Source organism: Pinus tabuliformis, chromosome X, assembly GCF_031772625.1.
Source record: "Pinus tabuliformis cultivar Carrire ecotype Pingquan chromosome X, CPIR1, whole genome shotgun sequence".
NCBI classification, from domain to species: Eukaryota; Viridiplantae; Streptophyta; class Pinopsida; order Pinales; family Pinaceae; genus Pinus; species Pinus tabuliformis.
Genome location: NC_142308.1, coordinates 1111742653 through 1111751335, shown reverse-complemented (window position 1 = coordinate 1111751335; position 8683 = coordinate 1111742653).

The following is an 8683-nucleotide window of genomic DNA, read 5'->3' as shown; positions in this document are numbered from 1 at the left end:
TTGACAACCAAGGATGGCCAACTGAAAAATGAGTCAAGCCACACCGTAGAAAGGCTGACTCAGGTTGACTTCCCTTGAACAAAAGCATGACTCAATGTGACTATATGGCAGCATATGATGACTCTGTATAAGTTCGCCATGCAGGAGGCACAAGCGAACCCTCCATATGATTGGAAGAGATAACCAATCGGAGGAGAACTAATTCAATAACAAGGTTGAGGCATACCTAAGTCAAATTAAATCCTGCCCAACGGAGGAGACTTTCTTTTGAGTGCTTTCTTCAAGGGTGACACGACTGACTCCAGCTACCAATAATAAGTGGAAATACTGTCTCGTTCCTACTCTTTTTGGAATATATAATTTTTTTGTCTTTTTATTTAAGCTGGATAAAGAATAAAAGAATGATATAGTACAGTGGAAAGAACGAGTGTCAGTGAAACATATGATTTAGTTCCTGGGGTTGGAACATTCCTATGCTCAATGCAGGGAGGTGAAAATTGGTCAAAGACACTCAAAGGCATGTTCCTTCCACGGGTCAAGGTGTGTAAGTTGCAAAATTCAAGGGAATCCAAGTTTGATTTTGCAGTCATCATGGTAAAAAGTTGTCTTAAACATGAGTCCAAGTGAAGCCAACTCAAGGCCAAAAGGTGAAAATGGTCAAAATGCAATGCAATAGTACAACTCAACACAAAGGAGCCTCTAGGGTGTAAGGCCAGAACAAAGTGGAGAAGCAAAGAGGAATGAGTCTTCAGCGCATAAGTCATGGTGGGACTACAGAGGACTCTTGAGCCCACTCAGATCAAAGCAGCATGGGCAACAAATGTCAGTGAGGTGCTAACTACGATGCCCATGAAAAGGATGGCTCTACCATCGTGTCATGATTTAAAAATCAGAGAGTGAAGGTGGTTTATGAACCATAACATGATGGGATCGACCCTATGGCAAGTGTATCGGAAAATGGAGGCTAGTATGCATAATGCAATGGAAAAAATGGCTTCCCTAACCTATATGCCAGTGAAAAATGATACCTGCCATGACGGGTTAGTAGTCATGGAACCATCTCGAAACTATTGAAAAAGTGTCCAAAATGTCCTGAAAATCAAACCATTCTTGACATTCCAAGCTCCCAAGTTAAAAGTTACATGAGACAAAAAAAAATCAAGATTTGAAATTTTTTTGCATTTTCAAAGCTTATAAAATAGTTTTTTGACTCACCATTATCATCATTTGGTTTGAGAGCAAAGGAGTGGAGAAAAAGGAGCAAACATTGCCATTCGCCAAAACCGACCATTCAAATTGTCCCAAAATCACCAAGTAACCCTTAAACTTATCTTGCATTCAATTGTGTTTGGTTTTAGAAATGCCAGTCACTTGGAGAGAAAGAGAGCATACCTTAGTGGATGATGAGGTTATGAATGATCCTAATGCTTTGGATGCCTTATGAGGATGTGGTTTGATAAATTTCTTTAAAATGCCGAATATGAAAGCAAACACCCACTTGCTTGACATGTTCATTCACTGCTGGAGCATCGAGGATGACGCGTTTATGATTGATTAGATGCTACTCAGGATAGAGGTTGAAGATATTTATTTCGTCACTGGCCTTTCCCAGAGAGGAGAGTTGGTACATTCCACGGGCAGGTCATGAGGCAGTCTCTCCATCGTGGACTACGTACATATCCATTGCCCAGGTCATCCTGAGAAGGTTGGAAGTCAAATTTCAATCAAACATGTGGAGAGTTTATCTTTGAGAATAATCCTATTCACCATAGCTAGAGTGAGTGGATCGGCTTCTTTACACCAGGCATCACGGCTAGCCATGAGCTTGGTGGTAGACTGCCTCACCACCGTCTTTGATTGGTGTACTCCTCTTCTTACTAACCTAAAGAGCAAGCTTACTTCTATCAAGAAGGAATAGATCAAAAACTTCGGATATGGAACTATCTTGTGCTCTTTCTTCTTTGAAGGGTCCCAACACTTCATCCTAGAGTACCGGTTTCGATCAGCACCCCACGAGATCCACGTATGGGTAGGTGGGCTGACTTGATGAAACGTCTAGGAGGTGGGGACGTCCCACGGACTGCTTTCAACGATGACTTTTTCTCCTGGTGGGAGCAGCAGATCATTGCCATAGATGACTACCCTTATACTAGGTTGGATTTCCGAGGAGATCTCGATCTAGTATTACCACTGACCGCAGCATGGGGTGACATAGGTAACAAATGTTTTTGATTTTACGATTTTTTTGTGATTTTTCAAATATAATAATAAATTTTGAAAAATATTTTTGATAGGATTCAAATGATTAATATGATGATCATGTTCCAAATATTGGGCCAATGTGACCAAATGGGTTCCCACGGCATGGACGTCACGGCCGAGGGACCAAAGAGGTGGCTGTAGACATAGAGTGACTTCTACACACTGTTCAGCAGCACTTGGTGAAACTAACTCACCGAGTACCGATGGAGACCGTAAAGGATCTCCCTATAGATATCCAACATCATGTGGTTGGCATGCCACGAGACTGGGTTCGCACTCTTAGGCATGTGGCCAAAGCAGTAGAAGCATACTTAGCCACTCATCCTGAGCCGAGGCATTAGATGTACTAGAAATGATTATGGGCATTTGAGTCCCAATTTTTGTATATTATTTTGAACACACATATGTAAACTTGAGATGCTTTATGATATATATATATATATATATATATATATTTGACTTTTTGATGCTTGATTTTATTGTCATGAATGATTGATATGCCAGTCTAATACTTGATTAGCAATAGAATCCGCTAACCAATTATGAGATCTTGGAATGTGCAAATAATTAATGTAAGTAAATGATCTTTGCAACAACCTCACTCTTAAATACTGGCGATATAAACATGGATCCCTTACCTAATAAATGTTATTCAGTTGTGACACTATCAATTATGAATGAAGATAAACTACCAATGAATCGATTTCATAAGAAATTGCTTTGGATAGTAAATTAATGACGGCAGTATACTCAACCATATTCTTTGAAGTGAGACCAATGCATACTCCTCTTGACACCATCAATTGACTAGATGGATAGTAGATTACCCAAGCTGCGGAAGAAAGGTTCCGAGTGTGCTGACTAGCACCATCGGCGAATCCAAAATAGACCAAGTCATCCATCAACACCTGCCACAACAGACCAAAAAGTGTCGATATCAACAAACTCTCGATGTGATATGTACAAATATACAAAATGTACAAAGAAGTCATTGACTAGCTACTACTTAAGCAAAGTACTTCTTGAGGTAGAGCCCATTACGGGGCTCCGCCAACTTGTTTCCTTCAAAATTGATTAACTCATACGCCCCTTTTTCTAAAACTTGTTTAGTTATAAAGGGACCGTACCACATAGGTTTGAAATTGCTTGCCCCAAAGGTGGCCTTATCTTGGTCATAGACCAAGACAAGGTTGCCTTCAGAAAAGACTCGAGGATGGATAGCTTTGTCATACTGAGTTTTAACCCTTTTCTTATGAGCCTCATTGATTGTGGTGGTAGCTCGACACTGCTCATCAAGATGATCCAAATGAAGGAGGCACTCTTCGAGACTAGAGGTCTCAAGAAGGAGCTCAATAGCTAACTTAAGAGATGGTTTCACATTCAATAGGGAAGATAGATTCCATCCCATAAACTAATTGAAAAGGTGTAAAACCTGTAGTAGTCTTTACAGAGGTTCGGTATGCCCAAAGAGCCGGATACAACATAAGATGCCAATTGGACCGATTTTTGTCGATCATCCTTTGCAGGATCATCTTAAGGGTTTTTTTCACTACCTTGACCTGTCCATTGGCTTGAGGATAATATGGAGATGAGTGCTCCTACCGGAAACCCAATTTGAGAGCCAATTCAGACATTAATTGGTTTTGGAAATGACTGCCATGGTTAGTGACAATCTCTCTTTGGATACCGAACCTTGAGATAATCTAATTAAAAAGGAATAATGTCGCTGTTTCACTATCGTTTTTATAAGTGGGCATGGCCTTAGCCCATTTCGTGAAGTAGTCTACAGCCACGATAATGTAGTTGTGATTCGCTGCTAAAGGCGGATTATGAGTTGTAAAATAAATACCCCACTTTGCAAAAGGACTGACAGTGAAAACAGGGAAAAGAGGAGCTGGATGTGCACACATCTTCCGAGTATAGATTTGACAGGGGTGACAGCATTTGACCGCTTCAACACAGTCTTTGAAGAGCAAAGGCTAAAAATAGCTGGCATGTAAGATACACTAGGCTGTAGCAAGCCCTGAAAGATGACCACCACAAGCTCCACTATGGCAATCATTAAGCACTGACTCTACTTCCTCTAGGGTTAAACAACACCGAAGGATTGAATCAACCCCTCGACGATATAATGTGTCACCGATGATGAGATAGTTCTTAGCCAGGTGACATAATTTTCAGTGTTCATCCTTAGAGAAAGTAGAGGGGAACTTCGAAGTCTAGAGATAGACAATGATATCTCCATACCAAGGGTTGAGTGAAGAGATGAGGAATAAATGTTCGTCGGGTAAACTTTCCTCATAAATCGTATCCTCTCCACAAGGCAGCTCAGAGATTAACTCCGCAAAAACCATAGATTTCTTAGACTTGGTGGACAAGAACTCGAGATTGAATTCTTGTAAGATGACTATCCATCGATTATATTTGCCCCCAATTACTCGCCTACTGAGGACAAATTGGAATGGATTGACCGTTGCTAAGACAAAAGTTTTGCATAGCAAAATATAATGACAGAGCCGTTGGATGGCATGAACAGCTGCCAAAGCCAACTTATCAACATGGGAATAACAAAGTTCAGGACCTATCAAGCCTCAGCTCAAATAATAAATCACATGCTCTATCAGAGCATTGTCTTCCTGAATGAGAACCATACATATGGTTGATTCTGTCGCAGCGAGATATAAAAGGAAGTCCCTACCATAATCCGGTGGACTCAAAAGCGGAGTAGAGACTAATGCCTTTTTCAAGGCATCGAACGACTGCTGCGCAAAGTCATCCCACACATATGGGACTCCTTTACGTAGAAAACACATGAATCCTTTAGTGATCTTGACATAATTCGCTATAAACCTTCTTAAGAAATTAGCTTTCCCTTGAAGACTTTGAAGTTGTCGAATTGAGGACGGGGGAGGCAATTGAATTATTGCCTCTACCTTGAAGGGCTCAACCCAAATCCCTTCATTTTATACAGTGAAGCCTAATAAACAACCAGATGTAATAGTGAAAATGCACTTATTGGGATTCAAACGGATCTTGTAAAATCGACATCGCTCAAAAACCAATCGAAGGTGACTAGGATGACCAGTTCTCTTTTGAGAGCGAGCAACTAGATCGTCCAAGTATGCTTTGATAATATGTTTAATGTCATGGAAATCATATGACATGTCCCACTGGAAAGTAGCTCCAGCATTTTTAAGACCAAAAGGCATCTTTTTGTATGCAAAGGTACCCCAAGGACATATAAAAGTTATCTTATGCTGATCTTCAGGATGGATAGAGATCTAATTATAACCGGAAAAACTGTCCGTGAAGGAGAAAATCTCATTGCCCACACACTCATTAATAATTTGATCAATAAATGGCATGGGGTAATTATCTGTGGGAAAAACTTTGTTTAGGTCCCTAAACTCAATGCATATTGGGATTGTTCCTTGCTTTTTATCCACAGGGACTGGATTAGAAACCCAATCTATAAGAGGAACAAGGTATATGAAACCTGCCTTGAGCAACTTCTCTACTTTAGCTTTAATGGCTACTGCTTTCCTAGGATTAACTGGCTGAAGCTTTTGATGAATCGGTTTGGAGTTTTCATACATCTTGATCTCATGTTGAACTATGTATGGATCAATTCCAGGAATTTCTTCATAAGACCAAGCGAATACATCTCGAAATTCCTTAAAAAGGTCGGTGTAAATTTGAATTTCTTTAAGGGAACATTCGGCTCCGATGGAGATATTCTCGATCACACGAGGGTTCCTAGAGATGTTTACAAATATCGTTTTTGAAATTACCGACATATTACCTCTGGCACGAAAGTTTGCTGGAGCTAAAGGATTTGATTCATACAAACATCACTAGTAAAGAGCTCGGAGAACCTAGATTCTACTTCCTGCAATGGAGGAAGGAAATATGAACGATGGTGTAAATCTTCCCAAGGTCAATGTACACCCATCATCACTTCTAAGATTGTTTTCTCGGATGGTAAACTTGTATCTAAATAGTCCATAGTGGAGGTAGAATCGAGGGTCCAAGCCGAGGCCACATCGCCATCTAGCTCCTCCTCAGAGAAAGGAGTAGAAAGGCTATCTGCAGAGTTAACGATAGATTGATATCTAAGCTCTGCTGCAGACATAGGAAATGCCATTCCACCAACTTGTCCTTCAAATAATGTGGCTGTAGGTGAAGGCAAGGTCCAAGGATTTGAAAAGTAATGAGTTTGAACGAACCCTTCTCGTGAAGATTCCTTGGTTGATGAAACAACATTGATTCTAGCAATAGGAGAGGGAAGATCAAAGGTACCCATTAATGAAGAATACATCCCAACTCCCAGATTCTCGATAGGTGGACAAGGGTTATCCACTAAAGGAAAAATAGAGTCTGAAGTTGCTCGAGGATCAAGTGGACAATAATCCAATTGATCAACCTTAACGATTTTCGCTTCATGAGGAAAGTAAATAACACGAAAAAGAGTCAAAACAATGGTGTCCATTTCGTATACCCAGTTCCTTCCTAAGAGGAGATTGTAGTCTAGGTTAGCATCAATGACTTCTACTTCAACATTAATGACTTTTCCCCAAATGCTTATGGGAAAGGTCGGGATAATCCCATGCGGCTTATGAGAATGCCCGTCAAATGTAGTTAGGAGGGTAGGTGAAGGAACAGACGAAGGCGATCCAATGGCCTTCCAACATGACATTGACATGATGCACGTGGAAGCTCCTTCATCAATAATGGTATGAAAAATGTTAATTTTTCAATATGTAGACTTTATTTGAAAAGCCATGTGATATGGGAGTCGCTTTTTGACATATCACTAAAGAGTTAGTTGGATCCACTGCCCCTATCGCCAAAAGTAAAGCACTTCGTTGATTTGGACACGACTAGAGAACCTTTAAAGTAGACATAGCGCATGGACTCTGAGCCAGATTCTCAACGATGGAGTAGTTTTGGGTGGCCCTAGCATTTGGATTAATGGTCGCGCATTTAGCAGAACCTTTCAGTATCTGTGGTATAGTCTCGACAGGGGGTCGCTCAATATGAAGGTAAGTACTACCAGGAGCAGTTTTGTCCTTAGATGTTTTAGCTTCACTGTAATCACACGACCAAGTGGCCACATGGACATTAGAACCCATCATGAAAACATTTGATGATTTCTCCCCCCATCCTGGTTGCCCCCCATCCTGGTTTCCCCCTGCAAGGGTACCAGGGTTTGAATTCGCGCCAGCAAGCAGTTTCTGCCCTTGGGGAAAAGGGTTAGTTAACACAGTTTGAGAACTAGAAGTCCCTTGCTGCCCTAACAAGCGCTGAGCATCTTGAATCTTTGGGCAGAGATGAGTTCAATGGTCCCCACTGCATAACTTGCACGGAAACTTGACTTTCTTTTAGACTCATTTCTGCCACCACCAACATTATTGTCGGATTTATTTTTGTTAGTCTTCCCATCTTGACTCTTTTTCTTACCTTGTCCTTTCTTCTTCCCATTGGAATTTTGATTTCCTTTGGGGTTGGCAGATTGGACGGCATTAACTGAAGAGGGTTGGGAAGACGAAGGGTTAGACAATGTGACTTGGCTGTTAGGAGCAGTTTGTAAAGACAACTGTTGCAATTGGGTCAACAGGTTCACCGCATTCGTGTCTACCGATCCAACGATACCATCTACATGGGGACCTGGCTTCGACTTGGATATATCAACCTTAGTACCGGGAGCATCAAGCAATATTTTCTATAGAATCCCAGACTGAGAATAAATCAATTCTAATTGTTGGGCCCTAAAAATAGCTTGCTCCTTAGAATAGACTCCGGACAGGGAGACATCCTTAGAGATTTCAGGTTGTAAAGATTTCAAAAACCATTCGAGATGGTACTCCAGAGGGATTTCGGCTTTAATGAGCCTCTTTCTCTGTCTCCATTCCTGAATGTGATCAGAAATGTGGGTTGCCGTATCCTGATGAAAATTGGCCAAAAGTTCTGTTCTAGCATCATAATGAACGGGCAACTGGAAATGATTTAGGAAAATATTAGCTAAGTTGGCGAAAGATGTAAAGCTGCCCCCTGGCAACTCTATATGCCACTTGGCTACATTACCAGTCAAGGTGAGTTGAAAGAGTCTCAACCTAACCGAGTCATCGGTAAGGGAGTTTGATGAACACCACAAATGGAATGTGGTTACATGGTCGCCCGGGTCTTTGCCGCCCTTCCCCTCGAACATCGGAATGTCCGAAGGGAGTTTGGTTGGGACTAGTGGCTAGGCTGGATTGTATTTGATTGGATCATTTGTTAATTTCATGAGATCTAGCAAATTCAATGTTGCCAGAAAAGGAAGCCTAGGAGGACCTTGGGGATTCAACCCGGATTGGGCGGAGCTCCCAAAATTATCAAAAGATTGGCCTAGATTTTGGAAGGCACTAGATTGCCCGAAATT